Raw genomic sequence first — 26816 nt, 5'->3', positions numbered from 1 at the left:
GCCTGGCCCCCCAGCTTGGTGATGGGGGCAAGAGAGGGGCCGAGGAGTGTCCTCTGAAGGGAGGAGGCAGCAGCATTTCCTGACCCAGCAGAGAGAGCTGTTTCCTTTGGCGACCCTTGGGAGGGGCTCCCTGCTTGAGGCTGGGAGAAGGTCCCAGGGTGATCCCAGGTAAGGAAAGGCTGAGATGGGGTCAAAACCAGGAGCCACAGTCTATCTGAAATTAACTGGGTGCTCCAGAGCTGACCCTCAGAGTTGTTCCCGCTGGAGGCAATTTGGAAAAGGTATTTTGGAGAGAAAGTCCCGATTCAGAAAACCTTTCTGCCAAGTCCTTTGTTTTCCTAATGTTGCCGCAGTGTCTGGAGCTGAATTTTAAAAATGGCATTTTCCTGGAAAGGATTTTTTGGTCTTTTTTGGAAATGTCTCATGTAAAACAAGATCACCAGTGGGCTGTTGGGTCTGGTCTCTCAGGAGCAAGTTTGGGAAATGGGTGTGGGGGAAGGGGAGACAGGGTGGGAAAAGGAACAAAAACAGAGAGAGGGAAAGCAGGACGTGACAAAGGGGCCAACATTTCTATGTTAGAAACAGGCCCAGGGCTCAGGATTTATTCTGGTGGGTTAAGAATCATGTTTGGGAGGAAGGAGGGAAGGAGGCCCTGCCTGCAGGGCTGTGGGAATGTCCCCTGAGAACCTGCTGGCACCAAGCTCACGGTCTCCATTCATCACAGAAATGGGCCCCTCCCTGGGCCCACCACTTCTCTCCCTTTCTGGTCTTGCAGGAATGGGGGGAGGGGCAAGAGCTACCGCAGACTCTGATGAGGGCTGAGGCCAGGTATCCTCCATTAGATCTGATTTTCTTCCTACAGAGAGGGGCTTCCCATAGCATTCATTGTAGGGGCTCTGTCTTACTCTGTTCTGACTGCTGTAACGAAGTACCAGGAGCAGGGTGGCTCATGAACAGCAGGTAGGTACTTCTCATAGTCTTGAAGTTGGAAGCCCAAGATCAAGGTACTGGGAGATCTGGTGTCTGGTGAGGGCCCACTTCTGGTCTCATAGATGGCTGTCTTCTGTGGAAGGGGCAAGAGAGCTCTCTGAAGTCTCTTTTATACGGCCACTAACTCATTCATGAAGTTTCCACCCTCGTGATCTAATCTCCCACAAAGGCCCCACCTCTGAATACCATCCCATTGGGGCTTGGAATTTTTTTTTTTTTTAAAGATTTCGTTTATTCATTTGAGACAGAGAGATGCAAAGAGAGAGAGCATGAGCAGGAGAGAGGCATAGGGAGAGGGAGAAACAGACTCCCCGCCGAGCCGGGAGTCTGCTGTGGGGCTCGATCCCAGGACCTGGAAATAATGACCTGAGTCGAAGGCAGATGCTTAACCATCTGAGCCACCCAGGTGCCCCAGCGCTTGGAATTTTAACACACGAAATTTGGAGGGACACAAAACATCCAGCCCATAAGGTTCCATGAAGGCCGGGCTATGTCTTATCAAACTGGAGGGTTCCCAAATACAGGGACCCTGTCCCTCCTTGATCTAAGAAATCCCTAGATCTGGGGACCTCATTCCCTTCCTTCTATGTGTCCCAGAACATAGTAGGTGGGAGAAGCTTGTTTCATGGACCACACCGACCCAGTGACCTACTCCCAGTCTTGCTTCTCTACCCTTGTAAGCAGCACAGACAAGATGTGCTGACGAAAGGCCCTGCCCTGGGCAGGCCAGCCGCCGTCTTCCTCCAGGCCCAGGGCCAGGGTAATTGCTGTGGCCAAGTGGAATTTCTGTGGCAGGAAGATTCTTGGAAGCTCTTTGCAGAGCTGGCTTCTACCCTCTGGGCTCCTGTGTTACTCTTCTGTCCATTCCTCACCCTGCCCTTGCCTCTCAGTGCCAGCCTCAAGTTTCCTGGGTTGGGGTGTGCTGGACCTCAGAATGAAGTGAGGGCAAAGAACAGAGCAATGGGTATGTAAGAATCACTGAGTCTTAGGACTGGAAGCCACTCTAGAGGTTATTTTATCCATTGTCTTATCTGGACCATTCATTCATTCATTCATTCACTCAATAGACCCCTACAGATGCCAGTTCTATGCCAAGCTCTGCTCTAGACATTGGGTATACAGCAGGGAACAAAACAGACAGTCTCTACCCTCATGGAGCGATGTGTCTGATGCTTGCAAATTCCAGCCATAGCCTCATTCAGCGTCATACAGATTCTGCAAAACCTCCATGTTTTTGGAGCTCTCCCTCCCAGGGCAACCCATTTCAATTTTGGACATCTCTAAAAGGTCCTGTGTAGGTTGAGTCAATGTCCTTCCTTTCTGTAATTTCCACTTGTTTGCCTCAGCCTGCTTTCAGGGAAAATCTCTCACTCTGGTGGTGGATGTGGCAATTCTTTCTCTCCTCCCTCCCTCCTTCCCTCCCTCTTCTTTCTTTTTTCTTTTCCTTCCTTCCTTCCTTCCTTCCTTCCTTCCTTCCTTCCTTCTTTCCTTCCTTCCTTCCTTCCTTCCTTCCTTCCTTCCTTCCTTCCTCCCTCCCTCCCTCCCTCCCTCCTCCTCTTTCTTTCTTTCTTTCTTTCTTTCTTTCTTTCTTTCTTTCTTTCTTTCTTTTTTTCTTTCTTTCTTTTTTTCTTTTCTTTTCTTTTCTTTTCTTTTCTTTTCTTTTCTTTTCTTTTCTTTTCTTTCACTATGTTGTCAGATATAACCAAGTTTAAAATTGTTGTATTTTCCTGGAGAATTCTTTTTCTTATTTTGTAAACATTTCCTTTATTTTTCTGACTTTAATATTGCTTCATCACTTGTTCTTTTGGATAATGATTCCTTGGTGGACTCTTTCTAATCTCATTGTTTTCAATATTTCTGTGTTCTAGAAGTAATGCAGAAAAAGCAAAAGGCTGTGTGTCAAGGGGCGCCTGGGTGGCTCAGTCAGTTAAGCGTTGGCCTTGGCTGAGGTCATGATCCCAGGGTCCTGGGATTGAGCTCTGCATCGGGCTCCCTGCTCAGCATGGAGTCTGCTTCTCCCTCTGCCTCTGCGCTCTCTCTCTCTCTCTCAAATAAATAAATAAAATCTTTTTAAAAAATCTGTGTCTATCACATAAAGCAAAAAACTGAATTTCGTATTTAATCTAATCATTTTGATATTTTCATCAGTGGTTTTAATCCTTTTCATTTATATTTATTATTGGAATCCAGTTATTACTTCTATATATTGATATATTAATGTTTTTTTTTAACCTCTTAGCTTCTTTGTTTCATTAAGTTAAAAGGTAAACTGAGACATATTAAAAATTTTAAGAGTTTTTAAAAAAGATTTTATTTATTTGAGAGAGAGAGAGAGAGCACAAGCAGAGGAAAGGGGCAGAGGGACAAGCAGACTCCCCGCTGATCGCAGAGGCCAATGAGGGGTTCAACACAACCCAGGGCTCCACATGGGGCTCCATTTGGGCTTGATCCCAGGACCCTGAGATCATGACCTGAGCTGAAGTCAGATGCTTAATCAACTGAGCTACTCGGGTGCCCCCCAAATTTTAAGAATTTATTTAAACAAAAATCTGTTCGAATCAGGCAGCATCCAGCCTGGCTGATACAAAGGAGCTCCAAGGAGCTGTACAAAATGAAAGACTCTCACAGTCAGAAGGGAGCGGGAACAAGGACGCTATACCAGGCAAGAAAGTGGGTTGGTTATTCCCAGGTTACTTTCCTTTAGGGGATGGCAGGGATCTATCAGGCAGATTACTTAATTGGTGCTGATCAGATGATTCCTCACTGACCAGTTTAAGATTCCATTTCTGGGAGAGCTGAAGCTATAATTGTGTCTTGGTTTGGTGATGTAGGACTTAGCATAAGCATCTCCGTTTTGGGCCTGTTGTCCTGGGTTTTTTTGTTTTTTTTTTTTTGTTGTTGTTGTTGTTTTTACCACTTCTTTCCTGCCTTTAATTATAGTGACTGAGTATTCTTATTCTTTTACTGTTTTAAAAGTTATGTATATTTAGATTCTCTTATTTTAGTGGTTATCCTTAAACTTTTAACATGCTGTGGGATTTAGGATTGCATTTGGTGGCTGTGATATTGCGATTTATAATAAGAAATATATATTTGATTTTCATCCCCCGGCACAGAGCTACTAAAACCCTTGGAATTTCGTAAGTAATGAGGATGGAGAAAGGTCTTGTATTATGTTAATTAGGCGATTTGGATAATTTTCTAAGATCCATTTCTTGATTAACTGAGCCTCTCTTCAGTTTTGTCTAATTTGCTGTTTATCCTTTGTATCTTTCATTTCTTGAAGTTCTAGAAGTTTTTTTCAAATTCCTTTTTAAAAACAGTATTTTATTATTCCCTATGGTTTCTAGTCATGCTTTTATTTAACATTTTAAGCATGTTATGGTTTCTTTCCAATTGTTCTTTTATTTTAAATTTTTGGGGTGATAATCCCTTTACTTATCTTCCAGTCTTCCTTATGGTGGTTTGTAATTTTTGGTTGTGAGGACATCTTCGGCTGTTTCTTTCCCTTTGGGATAGTGAGGGTTCTCTGCAGAGTTTTCCATTTTTCCGCTCCAGGGGGCAATCCAGGACCAATTCTTTTATTAACTTTTTGGTTTGCAATTGACAAAACAAATTTTATGTGTCAACTTGGTTAGGCCATGGTACCCAGTTTTTCCTCAAACAGCAGTCTAGATGTTGCTGTGAGTTTAAGATGAGATTAACATTTACATCAGTAGACTTTGAGTAAAGCCAATTACTCTCCATAATGGGAGTGGGCCTCGCCCAATCAGTTGAAGGCCTTAAGAGGAAAAACCTAATGTCCTCTGAGGAAGAAGAAATTCTGCTTCCAGACTGCCTTTGGCTCAAGCTTCCACATAAACATTTCCCTGGGCCTCTAGCCTGTTGGCCTGCCCTGCGAATTGCAGGCTTGCCCGTCCTTACAATTAACTGAGCCAATTCCTTAAAACAAACTGATCTCTCTCTGTCTATACACATCCTATTATTTTTGTTTCTCTGGAGAACCCGGACTAATCTACCAGGAAAGGAGCATAAATTTTGAGAACACATTTGTGTTTGGTGCTGATTTGAGGATTTGTTTCTCGGGGGTAGTTTTGTTTCCCCCTACCTGCAACCGTGGAAAGAGGCACACATCACTGGGGTTTCCCTGGGCCTGGGGGTAAGGCTTAAGGGAAGCAACTATGCTCCTGGGGTCTCCACTTCATTCTTCTGGATTCTCCATCGCAGGGCCTCCAAACTCCATCTTTGCTCTTTTGTGTACATTTAAACTCCAGCCTTTAGCCATTAGAGCCTGTATTTGGGTATTTCCCTGGACCACCAAGGTGTCAGCTGAAGCTTGCCACTCTGATTACAAGTTTCTTTTCTTTTCTTTTTTCTTTTCTTTTCTTTTCTTCCCTTTTCCTTCCTCCCTTCCTCCCTCCCTTCCTTCTTTCCTCCTTTCCTTCTTTCCTTTCTTCCTTCCTTCTTTCCTGGTACCTGGAGATTTTGCTTTATATTTATGAGCTTAACTATATTTATAATTTTTTTTTGCTATATTTTACCAGTATGGGTTTTTAGAGGCATTAGAAGTTCACATTAGCTCATTCTGAAAGGCCCTTCAGTTTGTTGAAACTCTTGTGCCCCTTCCTAGGTCTTCTCTGCCCTCTTGTCCCTCACACAACGAAGTGTCTTATCCTAATTGTTCTTCTCTCACGCTGTTCTAGTTTGTTGGTGTCCTTCCTAAAGAGTAGGACCCCTGACAGAGCTGGGTTCCCCAAGTGTGGCCAGACCAAGACGTCAGAGGCCATTGTCACTCCACAGTCCGAATGCCACACTGCTCTCTGTGAGGTCGAAGGCCCCAGTAACAATTTGGGCTAAAAAACACTGCAGTATTGGCAAAGAGAGAGTTAGGGGCTGGAAGAAGAAAAAGAACAGCCATGAGAGGCTGGGAGAGTGTCAAAGAGTCAAATAGGATTTGAAGGAGTTAAAACAAATGAGATATGGCCCTGCTCTGAAGCCCTGGGGAGACATTCCCCAGCCCAGTCTCAGGATCAATGATGTAATGGCAGAAAACTTCAGGAGACCTCCTTGGTGTTTTCTTAATTTATTTAGGTTATTATTTGCCTTCGGTCTACTTTTTTTTTTGGTCAGGTCTAGATTTTCTTTTTTCGGCTGTTGCGTAAGCACCTTAAATCTCTGATTAGAAACCTTGCTGTGTTCTGTTTGGTGTGCTTTGCTCTGATAAGCTTGGATTTTATAACCCCCAGGTCTTTTGTAGAAAGGCTGGGGAGCAGGGACCTGTAGTCAGATGGAGATAGTTGCTATGGGATATTCATTTAGTGTGGATCAGGAATCATACCAGTTATCACCTCCAAGCGGTCTGGGGAGGAGGGATGGTTGGTGGGGGGAGGGAGGGAGCGAAAGAAGGAGAGGGAGAGATACTGAGAGATTGATCAGGTAGAAAGAAACCTGCCGTGTGATTTTTTCCAAATCCCTTAAACCCTCTGGGTCTCAGTTTCTTTACCTGTAAACACAAAGCATTGACTTTGACCCCCCTGCCTTAAATGATTTGAGCTCTGATTCCTCTGGTAGAGAAAAGATACTGTGAGGGTCATGCTGCTGGGGATAGAAAAATACTGCATCTCTCTCTTATCATGGAGCGCAATGTCTCAGAAAAGCAGTTTTTAATTCTTAAAGTAATAATTACAGCAAACTTCTATATGGTACTCATGATGGGTCTGACACTGTTCTAATCTTTCATTTAATCCTCACAGCATTCCTAGAAGCTAGGTACAGTTATTGGCTTCATGTTGGAAGTAAGCATGATTTAAGTGGTAGGTGACTTGTCCAAGGTCCTACAATTAGAACATGCCAGAGTGGGGACTCAAACACTAGCCAGTTGGCTGCAGTTAGTGCTGGTAGCCCAGACATTTGAGAGCCAAGAGGCAAGGAGCTTGGGGAGTTCCGAAAAAGCCACAAAGACACTTTGAAAACCCTTGGAAAAAGAAAGAATAAAGGGGAGACAGCATGTAATGGGGGACTTGACTTAGTCTTGCTCAAAAGGCTTCCCAAGAAAGTATCTACTGAATGAGATCTGGGGGTGAGAAGGCATGAACTAGAATAGAATGAGAGGGTACAGCCTGGCAGGCAGAGGGATCAGAATATGCTGAGGGAGGGGTGCCTGGGTGGCTCAGTCGTTAAGCGTCTGCCTTCGGCTCAGGGCGTGATCCCAGAGTCCTGGGATCGAGCCCCACAACAGGCTCCTCCGCTGGGAGCCTGCTTCTTCCTCTCCCACTCTCCCTGCCTGTGTTCCCTCTCTCGCTGGCTGTCTCTCTCTCTGTCAAATAAATAAATAAAATCTTAAAAAAAAAAAAAAGAATATGCTGAGGGAACACAGTGCAGTGAAAGACTGGAAGTTGTTTGCCTGGAGTTCAGAGAATGAGTGGGAATGGGGCAAAATATGGAGAGGGAGGTAGGCGGGGCCCAGCCCATGCAGGGCTCTCTGTGTCTCTTGTCTCAGCATTTCTCAACGTCAGCCTATTGACACTTGGGGCTGCATAAGTCTTTGTTGTGGGTCTTGTCCTGTGTTTTGTAGGATGTTTAGTAGCATCTCTGGCCTCCATCTCCTAGATACCAGGAGGACCCCCCCATCCCCCAAAGTTATGATAATCACAGATGTCTCCAGACTTTCTTGAATGTTCCCTGGGGGGCAAAATTGCCACTGAGCTAGATATTTCACTTTTTGATATCTGTTCTTCTTCATTGTCTACAAGGTGGACCCAGAGTCATGGGGTCACTTTCTAGATGTGAACATTGACCTGGGTCTCCTTTGGCCAGGTCATAGCCAGACCTGACCAGGTAAGTACAGCCTTCTGGAGACCTTCCTTGGAAACGATCATGTTCAAGTAGAGATACCATCATCAGAACGGACAATGCCGAAATTAGTGCCCTGGGCTAGAACACGAAGACTGGAGAACTGCATCAGGTTCAGAGCAAAAACAAAGGGGGTCTTCACAACCAGGCCCTCTAAAGTTTCAGTATAACATGATACTTTCCCACCATGCCCACTTCTCTTTCTCCCAAAGCCAACGTAACTGTGTAGGGCTTAACAAAGCAGGCCTTTTACAAAGAAAATTACCTTAAATCAAAAAGAATAGAAACAAGATATTTGGCATTAATGGTAATAATAACCAGATTCCTGTGAAAGGCTAAAATATTGCTACTTTAGTCACTGATTGTTGTGGGAATTTGTACTTTTCAAACCCAATATCAAGCCTTTCTGGAACTTCTTGTCAAGAGTTTTCTGCTCCTGCCAAGTAACCCGGGGAAAAGGAGAAAGCATTGTTTTGTCTAGCGCATTTCTTCTATCACCAGGAAAATGAAGTTCTAGGCGGTCTGCTTTTTTTTCTTTTTCTTTTTTTTTTTTTTAATGGTTTTGGAGATGCTGCAAATACTACAGTCTGGGTCTATTGAGATATTCCTGAAGCATGACTGTTACCCAGGATCTATCCTGACCCTTCGTCTTTGAGTTGTAGGAATTCCCTGGTTTTCTTTGCCCTCATCCTGTGGGGATTTCAAAGGATGAGGTGACACAATTTGACTCAAAAATCATGCCAGAAAGATTGTCCACAAACTGTGCATTAGCCCTTTCCACGTTTCCCTGTTTCTCTGAACTTCTCTGCCTTACTTCTTCTTCCGGGGATCCTGAGTTCTGGCTTGGAGGCCACCCCTTCAGAGGGGACTCAGCTCAGAAAGGCACCTTGTCTCTTGGCCTGGAGGTCATTTGGGCTGGTTTGTGGTCTGGGCGAGGAGCCAGATCTGTGTCCCCAGGTCATAACTAACTTCTAATTAGCCATCTCTCCTACTAAATTATTATGCCTGTTTCACAGTCGGAAAGGTAGGCAGAGTGGTCAACTCAAAATCAGAGTTGGGCTTTAGGCAAAAAGCCTGAGGTGTCAACATTGCAACAATAGTGAATATTTATTGAATAGTTAACTATTAGGTCAGCCTATGCCAGACACTCTGTATACATTATCTCATTTAATTATTACATCATCTCTTTGAGATAAATACTATTGTTATACTTTTACAGATGAGTAACGAAGCTTAGAAAAATAAATTATTTGCTCAAGGTCACACAGCTTCTAAATGGTCGAGCCAGGGCATTCAGATCCCAAGTGTTTCTTGTACTCTCTACCCTTTGCTTCTCTTGACCCTTTTGAAGACTTTATGAAGAAAGGTGGAGGGGATTGTTGATGTTCCCAGGAGAACTCTACCTCTGGAACACATGGAAGCTTTGAGAAGGCCAAATCCGAATTATTTCTGATAAAGTCGATCTGATCACGGCTTTGGGCCATGATGGGCTGAGCACATTCTCTGCTTCCTATTTAAAATAAAATATATTGATATTCAAGGAAAGCTTTATAGTTATAAATTTCAGTTTCACTGATCAAGTTCATCATCATCTTTACGGATAATGGTTTACAAAGACAATGTGGGTCCTTATCCCCTGGCATCATGATAAACTAAGGTGATTTCTCAGGGCTTTAGTTTCCTTATTTGTAAATGAGGGGTTTGGGTAACATGATCTCTAGAATCTTTTTTGACATTGTGGCTGGTGTGTGCTCACACATGCGCCCAGAAGCCCACTTAAAAACCTCAAACTCTTTAGTGACGTATCAGTCACTTCCCACTGGCTCCTACAACGCAGAATCTGGTTCCAGGTGGGCAATCACCACACCTGAGGATTTTCGACCCCAGTCGTCTAAGCCCAGGAGAATGCTGTTTACACACTGTCCCCACCCCTCACTGTCCCAGATCCATAACAGTGAAGGGTATAAACCAAACTAGCTGGTTTGCTCTAGGGAGTTCCTGTTCTCTGTGGGAGGAGCATTCAAGCCAGTCTTCCCACTCTGAAGGCAGAAGATGGACTAATTAGTCTCTGTCTTCCGTGGACCAGGGCTGAAGAGGGCTGTAGGAAGACCTGTCATGGAGTTACCATTCCAGTACATGAGTTTCCTGGGGACAAACTTGGAAAAGGACCAAAGGAGGAGGCACATGAAACCCACAGTGAGGGGAAGCTGGAAGGATGGTTTATCCTGGTTAATCCTGGGGGCCTCAGGGAAAGCTCTGTCCCAGAAAGGTGGCTCCTCACAAGGCTTGTCAGAACTGATCTCACATGCAGGTAAAGAAGGATCCAGGGGAGGAAGGATGGGCTTAGCTGGGCATGTTCACAGCACAAGGGTCCAAAGCTTTGCCACAGTGTAGGAGGGATCAAGGGGCTAGTGGGGAGCCAAGTCAGTTATCATCTAAACAATACTGACACATAAGAGGTCAGGAGAGAGGGGCGCCTGGGTGGCACAGCGGTTAAGCATCTGCCTTCGGCTCAGGGCGTGATCCTAGCGTTATGGGATTGAGCCCCACATCAGGCTCTCTCCCACTCCCCCTGCTTGTGTTCCCTCTCTCGCTGGCTGTCTCTATCTCTGTCGAATAAATAAATAAAATCTTTAAAAAAAATAAAGAGGTCAGGAGAGAGAAAATTAGGAGAGTGATCTAATACTAAAACAGGTCAAAGTCATGGCATCGCAATTGGAGGCAAGCTTTGATAGACTCAAAGATTAAAGAGTGCTTACTGTGTTGTGTAGAGGAGACGTTAGTTAGCCAACTGCAGCTTGTGGGCTAAATATGGCTGGTGACCTTTTCTGTAAACACAGTTTACTGGAACATCCATCCATTCATTTCTGTATCGACTATGGCTGCTTTCGTGTTTCAGTGGCAGAGCTGAGTGGTTGTGACAGAGATCGCATGGTGTACAAAGCCTGACATATTTACCATCTGCTCCTTTACAGAAAAAGTTTGCTAACCCCTAATGTCGAGGAAAGAACATGTCGTTCTAAGCCTTGGATCAAACAGCTTGGAACCCACACTCGTTTTTATCATCTACCTTTCAAAGCCTTCATTTCTCATCTGAGAAATGGGAGACTGTATTCCTGGGGCCACCTGACCACTTAGCTCACTAATTACAATAATTTATGACATTGAACAAAATCATGAACGTGAAAATGTGCGTGAAGCTATAAAAAGTTATACGGAATGCTCAATATCATTAGGGCCGTTTTCAAAGTATTTGGCAAAAGAGAGACGGCCAAGAAAGCTGTTCTTTCCGCAATAAAGGTAAAGAGGAAATAAATAATAATGGTTGCCAAAGGGTACATTAGCCTTTTTATTTGTGTCAGTTAACATATAGTTTGGAGGTGGTGTAAGCTGGTTTATAAGACTGAGGGGAAAGAAGTAAAAGCCACAGCCACCTTGAGGATGGACTGAAGAAATGTGTGAGGGGCGAGGTACAGCCGGGTATTGTGGCAGGCCCAGGTCTGAGAGGATGCCTACCCACCTGCGAGCCTCAGAGGGGGGCTGGCGGAGGGCAAGAATGGGAAGACAAATTCAGGAAATACTGCATTTATAACGACAATTATGTATTGTTTATCTGAAATGCAAACCTAGCTGGGCATTTTATATTCTTATTTGTGAAATCTGGCAACTCTCCCCACCCTGTGTGGTTCTGGGGGGGTGGCCAATCACAGGGGCTCCCCACCCTGGTCACAAAGCTTGTCTAGATCCTAGGTCCTGAAACTCTGAATGTTAAGCAAAGATAAACAAGGATGGAAGACAGTTGGAGCTGATTACCTGATGACAGTGTTTTAGAAAGACCTCAGAGCTCCCCTGTTCTGTCGTTTCCTAGGCCTAGGTTCAGCCCTGTCTTTCATTCTGTCGACTCTGCCTTCATTCCCAAACAAGCCTTTTCTGTTCCTTAAACCAGTCAGAGGTGGTTTCTGTTGTTTTCTGTCAAAGAGCCCTAGCCCATAGATACATATATCAATACACCCAAAACAGTATCTAACAAGATGTTGTGGGGGTGGGTGGCTGGTAAAGGTGTAGCCAGAGTGAGAAGACTAACTAGGAAAAGCTTTTTGAATGAGGATCTGTACATACGCAGAAAGGGGGTGGGGAGAGAACTCTGGACCCAGAGTCTGGCAAATGTTTGCATTTGCTGTATCAAAAAGCAGCAGGGAGCTAGCTACTGAGGGCTCTAGAATAGGGGAGGGACACGATAAAAATGACGTTTGATTTAAAATAATTATTTCTAACGGGGGCTTTTAACTGTTTTGGCAGGGAGGGGGCCAGATGGAGGCAGGGAAGCTGGCTGGGGGACTGCTCTCAGGGTCCACAGGACAGGCTGTTGTCTAGATGGGGTGGGGGCGGGGCAGTGGAACGGAGGGGAAGAGAACTGTGGGGACCCCTCAGAGGAGACTCTTGGATGTTAGTGATGTTCTGGTCAAGGGGGACATCCATGGGGAGAGAAGTTCTCCAGTTGTGTCCTGAGTGGCAGTAACTCAGCCTGGGGCAGGGGGGCGTGCGTGCGGAGGGGAAGGAGCAGCTCTTGAGGCGGGACGCCCATTATTCCAGCTGGCTCCGAGTCTCCACCCTGGGGGAGGGATGTGGTGAGAGTGGAGGCCATCCAGCAGAAAGTGACAGGGATGATTAAAGGGATGGAAAATCGGGCCCATGAAGAAAGGTTAAAGGGATTGCCGCTATTTAGCCTGGAGAAGAGAGGCGGGCCGGCATAGCTGCCTTCAAGTCCATGCACGGCTATTAATAGACGCGTGCTAGGCAGCTGCCCCGTGCATCCGGGAGGACGGCACCCCTGCAGCCAGCCTGGCACCTCTGCAGGGAGGGAGAGCGAGAGCGACAGCGAGAGGCAGGCTCCCGAGAGAGGAAGAGGCATAATTATAAAGGCTCTTTTGTGGTCTCCAAAGGGCCCTTTCCCCTCCCCTTTGTTTTTGGCATCTGTCATTATGCTGTGCAAACCACAGCCAGGCCTGCGATGGCACCAATATCTGCTTTCCTGCCCATAGGAAGGTAATGTGGCTATAAAATTGATGAGTTAGATAAATGGGGTACAAAGGGTGGACTGTGTCTAGCTCTGCCGAGCGCTCCAACTGGTCTCCCGACCCAACCTGGATAAATCATCCTGTCTCCATTCCTCCCACCACCTCAGCCTAGTCTAGTCCATCTGGGCTCCTTCTGACCGCCTCCCCAGGAGTTCACATTTGCTCTGCCTCCCTGTCTAATCCGTCACTTTGGCAACTTGAGAGGTCTTCTATTTCTTCCCGGGTCAAATATGTTTCATTTCTCTTTTCTTTTCTTTTTCTTTTTCTTTTTCTTTCTTAATGTGAAACTCTTCTTCTCAGCAAGCCAGCCTCTTGCTGTCTTGACAAGAGAGCCAGCACGCCACAGTCTCACCAGAGGAGGCCAAGAGGCCCCTTAGCCTAGGCCTCGTCAGATCCCTGTTAGGGTGACCCAGGGCCTAGGCATGGGGTGACTGTGTTTTCCTGATGGACACCTAAGGGATACAGTCACGGAAGGAAGGTCGGTTGTGAACCACACATTGGGACTCTTCAGAATTGGAGCTGAGTGAGGGGTGGGGAGGAGAACAGGAGGAGACGCAGGGAATAACCATTAGCCAGATGTCACCACAAAGGTGATGGAATCTGGCTTTCGAAAAGCCCAGAGCTAACGTTTATTTGGTTATGGCTCATGTTCTGAAGGGAGCATGCCAGTGACTTTCACTCTGCAGCTGGAACAGCCTCCTGAGTCAGTGAGAGATACCTGAAGGTCAAATTCTCACTAAGAAGTTCTGTCAGGGAGCAGGGAACTTAGCCCTCACCATCTGCCTTTAGCCTTGACAGAAATCACTTCGACCACTGAGAGGCTCCTTCTGAGGTGGTCAAAGGAGGCAACAGGCACGGGGGAAGGACTGGAGGAGAAGCAGGCAGGAGGCTGCTCAACCAGAGACTCTGAGAACAAGCTGAGCCCCTCCCCGAACAAGAGTAAATGCTCTGTTTCCCTTCCTCTGTGGCTGTGGGGACTTTCGGAAAGCAGGTCCGGTTTGTATGGACCCCCGTGACAGCACAGGGATGGGCACCCCGAGACTGGGCAGTTAGTATGGTAGGCTCCAGAACCAAGCAGAACTGCCCCCCACCATTCTCCAGCTGTTACTGCCCTCTTCCTCATCTGTGAAATGGGCGTGATCACGGTAGCTACCTTCTAAGGCTGTTGAGAATACTGAAGAGTGTGAGGCACATCTAGGGCTCGGCATGCTTGGCACAGATGCTCAATACACATTAGCCACCATTACAATGATTCATTCTCAAGAGGATCTGCTGAATGGAATTTGTGGAGCGAAGGAACGGCTGTGAGCAGGAGGCAGTGGACAGACATGATCACACCTCCTTTTAATGCCACCCCCCAACCCCAGCCCCCTCCGGGCCAGTGACAGTGGCCAGCTCTGGAGGGGTAGGCTGCCCACCTTTCATTGAACCTTTGTTCTCATCTCTCTTTGTCATTATCTTTCCCCTCCTCCCCCTCCTCCTCAAAAGAAAGGGTAAGGCAGAGGAATCCTTGGTTCTGCAAAGAGGCGGGTCCATCTCTTGCTCAATTCCACTGGAAAAATCAGAACAATTCCTATTATTTTCGGTTCCCAGACCTTGAATGTGTCAGGCTTCAGGTTCACTTCCTACATGTCTCTCATCGCCGGATCTGCAAGTAATTTAACCTTGTATTCATAGAGCGCAAAGACGGTCCACTTGTTTACACTGGAGACAAATTTTCCTCAATTGACGCAATCCTATTGATTAAATAATGACTTTCTTCCTCATTTAAAGGTAATTTCTGTTGGTATCATGACACGGAGGAGGAAAGTGAATGCCTTTTCTGTCCTGCTGTGTGAATGGCAGGCTGTGAGGGCCAAATCCTGCCGCCCGCCCTGGGGAAGGGCCTTCTCATTTTTCTCACCTGTTCTGGAGCCCTGGAAGGCCGGTGGAGTGAAGCTGATGCCAGGACCCTGTGAGGAGGTTGGTTAAACATAGACAGATCTTGATTAGGGGCATTAAGGAGCCTCTATTTGCTCGGAAATGGATGTCAAGCCTAGGCGGGGTAGATGTTCCTTTGTTTTAAAAATGGATTTGGGGCGCCTGGGTGGCTCAGTTGTTTGGGCGACTGCCTTTGGCTTGGGTCATGGTCCCAGGGTTCTGCTCTGGAGGGAGCTGCTTCTCCCTCTCCTTCTGCCTGCCTCTCCCCCTGCTTGTGTTCTCTCTCTGTCAAAATAAAATCTTTTAAAATAATGGATTTGAGGGGGGCTAGGGGATGGGTAAAATGGGTGAAGAGGGTCAAAAGATACAAACTTCCTGTAATAAAATGAATAAGTCCTGGGGATATAATGTACAACATGGTGACTTTAGTTAATAACACTGTATTGCATGTTTGAGAGTTGATAAGAGAGTTAATCATTAAAATTCTCCTCACAAGAAAAAACAAATGTGTAACCGTGTATGATGATGGCTGTTAACTAGACTTATTGTGATGCTCATTTCACAATACATACAAGTATCAAATCATTATGTTGTACACCTGAAACTAATATAATGTTATATAGCAATTATACCTACCTCGATTAAATTTTTAAAAAAAATGGATTTGATTTGCTTTTAAGATTATTAACATCTAATAAACTAGGACCTGCACATAAACTGTTTCTCAAGGTCACATCATATGATGTAGAATATAAAATCAAAGGGAAAGGAAGCACATACAACAGGAAGAAGGGCAGAGAACAGCAAAACATAGGAAAGGCACCAAGATGGGGGTGGGGGTGGCCAAAGAGAGTTGATTGCTCTAGGCTAAGTCCCTTAACTTTGTCCAGCCTCAGATTCCTTATTTATAAAGCAGGGGCAATTGGATCAGAGAATTTCTAAGTTCCTTTCTCCGTTCAATGTTCTCTGATACAAGGAAATCTGGAGACTGCTATTATTTGCTTCTATTTTAAGCCCTTCCACTTTGTATTCCAATAAGGATAAGTCCAGAGGATGACATTTAGGAGGATGGGACCTCTCTCCCATTGTCTTTCTGTGAGGTCAGGACGATGCCTTCTGTGTTGATAATGCCAGTTAGAACTAGATACCACCATATGTCTTCTACAGGGAAATGTATATTATGCAGCGTTTAAAAAATAATGCAGAAAACCTTTGGAATCACATGGGAATGTATCTCCAAAGGCAAATGGGAGCTGGACGGTAATACAAGAAAACGATAGCTGACATTTTTTTGGTATTTACTATTACAGGCATTTCCAGGCATTTCTTTGTTTTCTCTTTACCAGGGATTGGCAGACATTTTCTAGAAGAGCCAGATAGTAAATATTTTATGCTGATGGGCTATCATGTCTCTGTTGCAACTATTCAACTTGGCCGTTGTAGCAGAAAAGCAACCGTAGGCAATATGTAAACAACTGTTCATGGCTATGTTCCAATAAAACTTTATTTATGGACCCTGAAATTTGAATTTCATGTAATTTTCATGTATCACAAAATATTCTTCTTTTGATTTTTTTCAACCATTTAAAATGTAAAAACCATTCTTAGCTCATAGGCCTTCATAAAAACAGTCAGTGAACCAGATTTGGCCTATAGGCCATAGTTTACTGACTTCTGTTCTTTACTACAACACTTTATGGGGGGATCTATTTTACAGATGAGAAAGTCAAGCCTTGAAGAGGTTAGCTAACTTGCACAAGTTTACGAATTATAAGCAGTTGAACTGGAATATAATCTGAAAGGCCAAATTCAAGAACTTGACCTTTTAACACCTTACACTTCCAGGATAAATAGAGTGGTGGGATGTGTAGTGTGTGGGATGTTGCTCTCTCTGAGTCTGATTTAACGTGGTTACAAAATTGTCTTTTGAAATTATTATTATTATTTTTTTTCATGGTGTTTCAGATTCAAAACATTAGAGTAAGACTGGTTTCTCACAAGGCCAGGAAATACCTGGTTGGGTTAGGACTCACATGAGAAAATTGCTCAAAAGGGGACTGGGACCGGGCAGGCAGGGGAATGGAAATGGAGAAAACAAAGCGTCAGTTCTGGGAGCATCAGGATAAAGGGGAAGGCCTGGCCATCCTCATCCAGGAAGTTGGCCTGGGGGTCAGATCAGCTCCTCCTTGGGGTGGACAGGGTGGAGACTAGGAAGGAAGAGAGAGCCTGCCTCATCTCCACCACCTCCTATTCCTGCTCTTGAAGATGATACACCTTGAGCCTTCTCTAATGCTTCCTGTAGACAGACCTTGTCTTCTCCTGGGGGAGGCCTGTGTCTTCTGCTGTCTTCTCCACACTTGCTGTGGTCCATGCACATGGGGATGCAGGTTAGTGAGCCCTCTGACTCCAGGACACAGTGCTTCAGGAAGTTGTGAACTGCCTGCTTCTGGAAGTGACTGGGGAGCTTGCTCTCGGTGGATGTTGGTGTAGAGGGTGGGAGGTGAGTGTGCCAGAGGGTTTGGAGACTAGATCGGCCCATGTAAGAAACATTTGCTGAGTACCTATGTGTGTCAGATCCCAAGCCAGGAGACCCCACATCTATTATGTCCTTTGATACCCACAGCTGAGTTCTGAGAGACGCATTGTGGTCCCATTAGAGAGATGAGAAAACTGAGCTTGTCACTTTCCTGAAGGCATGCAACAAAGGGAGGCAGAATCAGTCCACTCTGCTGTCTGCCTCCCACCACAGACCCCTTCATTGGGTTGTGCAGAACAATGGGCTGCCATTCTTGCTCTGACACTTAGTAGCTGTGTGGCTTGAACAACTTGCATGACCTCTCTGAGTTTCAGTTTCTTCACCTATTTATGGTTATACCTCCTTTCAAGGGTTGTCATGAAACAAAAGGTGGTATCATATGAAGGTCCCAAAACAGTGCTAGGCATGGAGCAACTTATATGCACGGTTCCTGCTTCCTTCTGCTTTGAGATGATGTGGTTTTGTGAAGTTGACTGAATGATCAATCTTGCTCAGTTTGAGGTTTTCAGGGCCTAGCAGAAAGCCAGGCATGGAGCAGACACTTAATAAATATTTGTTGAATGAATGGATACACAATGCTTACATCCACTGATGCCGGCCATCTGGATGCTTAGAAACCTAAATGGATGGATTCTTGACTTTTCATCTGAATGTTGGGTGTTATTCTAGAATATAAGCAGCAAAATGATCCACAATGTATAAATATGAATACAGTCAGGTCTTAACTGATGCAGAATTGTTGGGAGAAATGTGTGAACCAGTGGAAGTCTTCATTGGGCTATATTTAAAAAAGAGGATTTGCTATTTTCAAATAACTTGAGCTATGTGGCCAGGTTTATTTATTTACCACTCATCCATCCATTCGTTCAATCATTCAACAGTGGCCTAAAGGGGCTCTTAGAGCCTCTTTTCATAAACAGGGAAGAAAGATTATCTGGAGCATGTCAGTTATTTGTAGATAAATAGAAGCTTCCAAACTGCTTATGGGAGCTTGGAAACAGTTTGTTCTCAAGTGTTTTAGACATTCCTCCAATATCCTGCATGCACGGTTTCTGTGCACCGTCTCTGAAGAATCCTTGTGCTGATTTACAGTCATATTCTTATCTGCTGCAAGGGTGGAAATGCTGAGTGCATCTGTCGGGGGTGTGGGAGTGCGGCTGAAGAGGAAATACTAACACGGGGGCTTGGTTCCCAAGAAACGGGGTCTCATTCTTGATGTTGACACTATGTATGGACTTCTTGGAGTAAAAATCCTTTGAACTGGTGAGGCTGGGCCATTATTCTTAGAATCAAAAGATGGGTGGAAGAGCTTCTTTTTTTAATGATTCAGGCAGACAGTAATACCTTCAAGTCTTCTGAAATTTATGTGGCGATTTAGTCCTACGCTCAAATGAATTATGCTTTGGGGCCTCCTATGTGTGCGTTTTTGCTACCCTCCGTCTCCCAGATCAAAAATACTTCTGCGATTCTCAGTATGCTTCTTGCTAGCAGGTCAGCACCTTCCTTCTAATTTGTTGGCTGTTTCTAAGATCCCATGGATTTTTTTTTTTTATTAAAGTGATAATAGTGACAAAACCAATCCCAAACAAACAAAATCCTGGCAGGCAAGCTCATTAGAACAATTTAAAAAGTAAGAGTGAAAAGGATCTGAATGAGTCTGAGGGGACTGTCAGTGAGCCCATGGTATGAACTTTGGAACCTGGACTTCATGGTGTCTACACTGGCTGTTTGGGGGCCTCGTCTACTTCCTTGTTCTTGGTCGTAAGCTGAAGAAGTGGTTTCAGGATTGGTACATTACCGCACGTGTCTCCTACCATGCGGACCTCATGGCAGTCCTCTGCGGCAGGGACGTGGCTTTATCTCCCAGAGGAGGGGACAGAGGAGGAAACAGAAAGGTATGCGTAAGGACTGTGCACGAGGCCTGGCCCTCAGGACCCGCTAAATGAAATGGTAAGGTGGTGTGTTGATTTGCAAATGGCAAATTGGCTACTCATTGACTACTCACCTATCATAATTTTGAAGCTGATATTTTAATATTTTGACCAGAGCCACTTATTTCTTGATCTCTTTTAGAGACCTTCTGGAAGATTCTGCTGTCAGAAAATAAGTCGGGAGTCAAGAATTGCTGTCTCGATCCAGCTCTGTGAGGTTGCTTAACCTCTCTGAGCCCTGATTACAAAATATGACGGCCGTGGTGAAACCTGACATTTGCTAGGATCCCTCTAATTATACCCTGTGTATCTTTGATTTTCTGTGAGCTTCGGAGCCAGCCACCTTCAGGAGTCAGGGCAATGGCTGTGAAAGGACAGCCCCTCTTCCTGTGGGGAATGGTGGCTGGCGAGTCCACAGAGCCTCTCAGCCACAGGATGGGCTCATGCCAGTGCGCTCCTAGCCCTCCCTTGCCGTGTGCCTGGGTGGGGCGGGAGGGGCGTCAGCTCCTCAGGTCCGTGCTTCATTCCCCTTGGCCTCCCCCTCTGTCTCTGCCTTGATCCTCCTCAGCCTCTCCCGCAGGAGCCACCGACAGGCATGTCCCATTCTGCAGCCAGTTCTGACCAAGGCAGGAAATGGATGTGGAGCCTCAGCCTGCCACTGGAGGGATGAGGGGGCTGGAATTCGGTCTCATGGTTTCAATCAGTAACAATCGTGCCTTGGGTAAACCTCAGAGGCGACGGTGCTACCACCGCTCAAAGCTGATAGTAAGTAGCGTTCTTCAGATGTGGGATCCAGACGCTTAGGCACGATTTGCAGGCTCCTGGGGGCCTTCCTCCTGCTCTCGGTCTCCTTTGCTCAAATCCGAATGAGGACTGGGTGTGTCCGAGGCAGCCGGGCAGCCTGCAACTTTCAGAATTTCCTATGCATCCCCATCCCCCAGTGGCGTCAGCAGCAGATTCCCAAATCCACAATCTGACCGAAGTCTTGTCTAATATCCAGACCCTACTTCCTCTTCCTTGAGGCTTGGGGCCGCCACAGGGCTCGGCAGCATGCTGGGCAGGGTCCTGTTGGGGATGGACAGCCTGGGGATCCCACTGGCGCCTGGACTCTGCCGGTGTCTCCTTTCCTCAGGCCCTTAGTCCTCACCCACAGGAATCACCCCTGAGCTTGCCTTGCATGGCTTAGTGCCCTCCCTAGAGTGTCCTCCAAGGCTGAACAAGCAGCCCAGAGTCCCAACACGCTTGGCTCCTTAAGCCTGCTTCTTTCATGCCCTGGAAAAGCAAGAGCAGACCAATAAATGCCTTTTGAAAGAATGTCTGCGTTTGTGGAAAAATCATCCTGAGAGGCGATTTGGTTTTGGAAGACACAGGTTTCCCTAAAATCGTCTTGAGAGACACCATTGGGCCTGAACTGTAACTAATATCTGCTAAGCCAGAATCTTGGAAAAGGTAATATGAGGAAGGTCGTAGTGATGGAAGCTTTTGGTGTTTGAGGAGCTGGACTGAAAATGGAGAAGCCAAGGGGGCTATAGAATTTGTCAGGGTGTCTGCCCAGAGGCGAGTAAGGGCTGATGCTAGACAACAGCTGCTGGGCTTCAGACAGAGGGGAGCAGGGGTTGCTGCAAATGGCCCTAGGAACATGCAATGCCCAGGCTTGATTCCGTGCTCTTTGGCTCAAGGCCCAGGGTGTCCCTCAGCCTCTCCTCTGGGGTTCCCCGCAGGTGGACTCCTGACACTCTGGCTGACCTTTTCAGTCCCTTCTGAATTTGCTGTTTGACAAGGAGATCCAGGGTGAGCGCCTCCTTCCTGGATATGCTGGGAGAACAGAGCTCCAGAGCATGGACCTCCGCTGCCAGCCAGGTCTTCCGCCCATGCTAACCCCATCAGCAAGGGTGGGCGGAGGCGCCTTCCTACTCCTACCACACGGGAGCCTGGCCTTAAATACGGGGAACAAAACTGGGGTGCAAATCCAGGAGGTCTCTTCACTCCCGCCCTCCCCACCCCGCCAGTGCCTCCATCAGTCCCATGGTGGCCTGGCCAGGCTATTGTTGCTCACTCTAGAAGGCTCACAGGAAGGGGTCCCTCCAGAGTCCTCTGAGACAACTCCCAGGGGAGGGAGGGGAGACCTCAAAACCTTAAGGAAGAGTCTGGGGGGTTAGAGTGAAGTCTGAGAGGGAGCGAAGCCCACTTGAATTTTTGAAAAACCTCCCCTTGAGTCGCTGCCTGCCCGGGGCCTTTGACGGGACAGCAGTGCCTCCTTGTGGCCACTGTGTCTGGACTCTCCTCCCCAGTCCCCACTTTCTCGGCTCCCCATTTTCCCCCCAGGTCCAGAACTCTTCTCCCAGGGCCCCCACTGTCTACAATTCTTTTCTTCTATCCCTTTCTTTTTATCTATTCCCTATGCTTTTTCTTTCGAACTCAACTTTTGTCTTTTGAAACCTCGCTGCAAAAAACCATCCTGTAGGGACAAGATGGATAAGCTAGCAATAAGGCTTTAACCACAGATAGAGCGCGACAAGTTAGCATGGTGCAGGTCACCTGGGCTGGAGCAGTACATTTCCTTCAGTGTGCCATTGGCCTCTCAATTTCCTACGTTTAACTCCAATCCTAAACAACAGCGATGTCCTGAATGCCTCGTCTGTGCCAGTCCCCGTGTTGCGGATCTCCTCTGTGCCTCCTCCTTCCTGTTGCGGGAAGGGAGGGGTGGCTTTGGTAGGATGTGAGTGCAGGTGGGTCTCCAGCCTGTCCTGCCCCAGATTCCTCCTGACTAGTTGCTAGTCAGAGCAACCAGGCTTTTTTGTCTTGAGCACCAGATCCACAAGCTTGGGTGCTTCCTTCCATAAGGCGGATAGGAAGCAGCTGCCCACCGTGGAGTTCTTAGGCCCCGTCTTGGCCTTTGCGGGGTGCTGGCTTCTCACCGCTTGGCAGTCTAGCTGCAGGGCACAGCGAGGCGTGTGTGTGTGTGTGTGTGTGTGTGTGTGTGTGTGTGTGGTGGGAAGGAAGCACCCACTCTTAGAGGCCAGGATGAGAATCCCCCAGCATCCCAAATGGGCCCCGAGGAGGGGTTAAAAGCAATCATTCAAAGTTAGAGGCCTTTTATTTTCCCCAAACAGAAAAAGCTGAAATATTCAAATAAAAACAAGGCTTATCATGGAGCAAAAAGCTCTTGGCCTGGGTTCCAGTCTCAACACAGATAAGCACTCACTTCCTGCCCCAGGCTTTAATTTCCCAATACGTAGGAGGGCTGGAATACTCCCCCCTTCCCCAAAGCCCCTCTCCGCCCTGCAGTTCTCTACCTCCAATTCTTTTGCGTTTTCGCATCCAGGCAGGCGAGGATTTGACTTTGATCTGCACAAACTGGGTCCTGTCCCGGCACCAGCCACCTCCCACCCACTCACACAGATTCTGGGCTCTCATTTTTGCCAGCGTCATATTTTTTCTAGTGTTTATTTTGAAAAGGTCTGCATCTGTGGTGACCGTCTCTCATTTGGAAAATTAACTGCTTGCAGATGTTGCGTGTGGCACTGCATTCTCCCAGGCAAGGAAACCACTGGGGTTTGGATATCGTTTCAAAAGGAAGAGGAGAGAAGAAAAGCTGCACGTCTCTGCTGTAGGTGGCAGGACTTCTCGACCTATAAAACACCCAAATGAGATCTACTTTTAGAAATTGTAGGGTGGAGAATTTCTGAAGGTTTGAGAGCCCAAGTGTTAAAAAGCTCTCATTGAAACGGTCATTTGTGGGATGTTTGTGGCTGTGGCCGCAGGGCCGGGGCTGAGCTAGCTCCCTCCGCCCTTGCCCTTGCCCACCCACACAGCCATGGGCAGCTCCGGCCGGTCCAGGCAGCACCATCTCTTTGGGTTCAGGGTGGCTCTCTGAGTTTGGGTGAAGGGCATCCCAGTCTAGAGCAAAACCCAGCAGACCCTTCTGAGCCCGCGGTCCTGGGTGTACTCGCCAGCTCTCACCCTCTGCTGCCCTCCCCACCTGGACTCCCCCTCCTCGGTTTCTGTCTTCTCCAGGACCTTCCTCTGTGAGGCCTCCATCCCCAGGTGCCACCCAGCCCTTCCTCCCCACGCACAGCAGAAAACCAGCCCAGGCCTAAAAAGACATCTTGTGAGATCCCGAGGGACCCCCCCCGCCCCCACACAAAGCCCATTTCTGTTTTCTTATTCGTTCAGCAATTTCCAAATGCAGAATTGAGAATGGAAACGAAGGAGGGGTTCACAGGCGGCTCTTTGTGCGAGCGCTTATGGGGCGTTTGTGTTGTCTGTAGATAGTGTGTGTGGGTTGCGTGTGCATGGTGAGTGTGGTGTGCAGAGGTAGGGTGTACTCTGTGTGTGTGGTTTGTGCACATGTGGTGGTATTTGTGGCTGTGAGGAGCGGATCGATGGAGGGGGGCACCTCCTTTCCCCCAGCCGGTCATCGCCCTGGGCCGGACAGCTTCCTTCCTGCTACGTTTGTAATTCCTTCTCTTAGTTCAAGGACCTCTCCGGTCTCCATGTCTTCCCACTTAGCAGGCAGATTCCTGCTGCCTTTGCCCGGTGAGAGTGACTAAGAATAAATGGAAGTTTGATCCAGAGAGGACCCGAGAGACTATCTCTAAATTATAATGAACCTGACTGCTTTAAATATGAGAAGATTGAGGCCCAATCCGTACAGTCTGCTTAGACAGCAATTTCATGCTAGTTCCAAATCAGCAGATTTAAACATTGTGGTCATATTACTTCGTATTTCTGGTAAGGTTTTCTTTATCAAAGGGGCAGTCACAAACCAGAAAGGGAGCATATGCAATGTGCATTGTAGGCATTCGGATGTGGTTTAGAATATAGAAATTTGGAAGACAATACTGAAGCTAGATACAATTTTTTTTAAAGAAGAAAATTAATAGTCACTTGTTCAAAACCCTGTAATACAAAAATGGGAGGAATAAATTGGGTGTAAGGTAAATTTATGATCAGGGATAGTATTTCCTCTTGGAATATAATAACTATGAAAAAACACTATTAAAAAAACAACCCAGTATGCAGTAGGAAATATTGACAAGTTGTACTCAAATCTGTACACACACACACACACACAGGCACGCACACACGCACAATAAGGGGAAATGTAATTACTTTTCAAGGAAACAACATGAAAATTTCTCAACCAGATCTATCCTTTGGAGGAGTGATGTCTAGTACCAAGTCAGGGAAGCAGAGAGAAGGACAAAGGACAAACGCCACTGAAGAACAGTGAGACCATAGGAATTAAAGGTGCCTGGGTGGTTCAGTCAGTTAAGCATCCGACTCAATTTTGACTCAGGTCATGATCTCAGGGTTGTGGGATTGAGCCCTGCATGGGGCTCCACACTCAGTGAGGAGTCTGCTTGAGATTCTCTCTCCTTCTCCCCCTGCCCCTTCCCCTGCTCACGCCTCTCTCTCTCTCTCAAATAAATAAGTAAATCTTTTTTAAAAAAGCGACCACAGGAATTAGGACTCCCTTTCAGTAGTTAGAAGGTAGGGGAAAATTTTGTCTAAGATAATGCTCCTGGCTGTTCAGCGTTTGCATACTAGCATATCAGAAAGCATGTTTTTATCTAGTATCCTTTCGTCATAAAATATCAAACAAAAGTCTCCTTATAGACTAACTCTTGGACAAAAATGAAGGAATTGACCCTTGTTTCTTAGGTGATCACAAAGAGAGAAACTTTTCTTACTGTAGGAGCATTCTCACAATTCTGAAGGTCTTCTTTGGTTGAAAACCATGATAACTTTGATGGTCAGACTACCCAGAACTTTCACCTGCCCTGGGCTTCCCACAGACGATAAGCATAGACCAGGACCCACAGCTTATGCAAACACGCAGACTCCCTTGCTTTTGCCCACCATCTGTTTTCTAGCGTGTTTGTGCTTGGTCCACATGATGCCAAACAACTGGTTTGACCGGTTTTTGTTTCACTGAATGGATGAGACTGATCTATTTGGTGTCTTGTGGAGGCAGATTTCAGCTCTGGGACACGTGGATGGCTGAGGGAACAAGGCTCCCTTTTCATGAAGGCGAGTTTGAGGTATTTTGATATGACAGAGCTGGAAGCATATGTTTTCAGTGGTTTCAGAGTAGGTCTGGAAAAACCAACAACCCACCACACCACACCCAGATGGGAGGCACTAGAAACAGCGGTTTTGTGATGGGTCCCAGAAGGGCATGGACTGTTGAAGGGTGCTGACGTGATCCATGCCCACCACAGGGTTATGGATGGTGGCTGCAGATGGTAGGGGCCATAAGACAAACCAGGTGCAAGGGCGGGGTGAGGGGCTGGCATCTGGGCCAGCTTGAGTGTCAGTCTATAGGGGGCATCCAGACACTGGTGGGCCACATCAGAAATATGGTGCCATGTTACCCAGTGTAATTCTGTTTCCAACGCTAATGTGTGGTTTTTTTTTTTTACCCACACCGCCAATTCTCTAATGCCTGTTGGGTGTTTCTACAGTTCAACTCCCTCCTGACACTATCTACCTGGAGACGGTCAGATCCCACAAGTTAAGGGCTCAGTCCTACAGACTGTCCCTGTCCCCCACTTCGACACCAGTCGCAGGTTGTGACAGGTTGTCACCTGTCTGACCTATTGGCTATAGATATAGATTCTAATGACCCACTCTTTGGGTTTGATTAATTTGCTGGAGTGGCTCATATAACTCAAAGAAGCATTTTGCTTACTAGATGTATGGCTTATTATAAAAGGATATAATTCAGGAACAGGCAGATGGAAGAGATGCATAGGATAAAGTATGTGGGAACGGGGACAGAGCTTCCACATCCTCTTCAAGAATGCCACTGGGTGCGAAGTGTTCACCAACCCGAAGCTCTCCCAATCCTGTCCTTTTGGGTTTTTATGGTGGCTTCATTACACAGGTAAAGTTGATTATCATTAGCCATTGGTAATTGGACTCATCTCCAGCCCCCCTCCCTGTCCCCATCCCCAGAAGTCAGGGGGTGGGACTGAAAGTCCAACTCTCCAATCACATGGCTGGTTCCTTTAGGTGGTTTTTAAAAGTCATCTCATTAGTATAAACTCTGGTGTGGTTGAAAGGGGCTTGTCATATGAATATCTAGACACTTTTATTGCACTTATCACTTAGGAAATTCCAAGGGTTTTAAGATCTCTGGGACTAGGACAAAGAACAAATGTATATTTCTTATTTTACATCACAATAGGGTGCTTAGGTTCCTATACATGCAAATGCAACATTTTATTTTTATGGTATTTTTTAAACCTTGAGTCCAGCATGAACAGCTGCTTGACGTTTACAGCTGCTACAATTCTGAGACAAGTTGGCCCAATACATTTGCTAGATATAAATGATTGACTTTATTATGCAAATTTAAAATGCTTTAATATGCTCCCCCCCAATAAATTGTTTGGTTTGGAATTACCTGTTATCAATATACATCATATCTTAAGCCTGAAGAAAGAGGTATGCTTTTATTAATGTAAAACAATGTTGTCCCTAAATATATAACCAAATGTC

The 26816-nt window shown here is 46.3% G+C and overlaps 1 long non-coding RNA gene across 3 annotated transcripts in view; it reads left to right on the top strand.

The window, feature by feature from the left end:
* The window catches only part of LOC103671548, a 59344-nt gene extending 38732 nt beyond the window's left edge, over positions 1-20612 (top strand). For 2 of the 3 annotated variants that reach the window (XR_005832820.1, XR_570950.2), the window contains 2 exons: positions 14694-14882; positions 19450-20612. This is a non-coding gene — a long non-coding RNA (uncharacterized LOC103671548). The remainder of the gene's footprint in view (positions 1-14693; positions 14883-19449) is intronic. The other variant, XR_570952.2, reaches the window with a different exon arrangement.
* Positions 20613-26816: the final 6204 nt, after the last annotated feature.

The sequence above is a fragment of the Ursus maritimus genome, unplaced genomic scaffold, assembly GCF_017311325.1.
Source record: "Ursus maritimus isolate PB19 unplaced genomic scaffold, ASM1731132v1 scaffold_6, whole genome shotgun sequence".
NCBI classification, from domain to species: domain Eukaryota; kingdom Metazoa; phylum Chordata; class Mammalia; order Carnivora; family Ursidae; genus Ursus; species Ursus maritimus.
The sequence above is the reverse complement of the archived record's forward strand: the minus strand, read 5'-3'. Positions and strand labels throughout refer to the sequence as shown.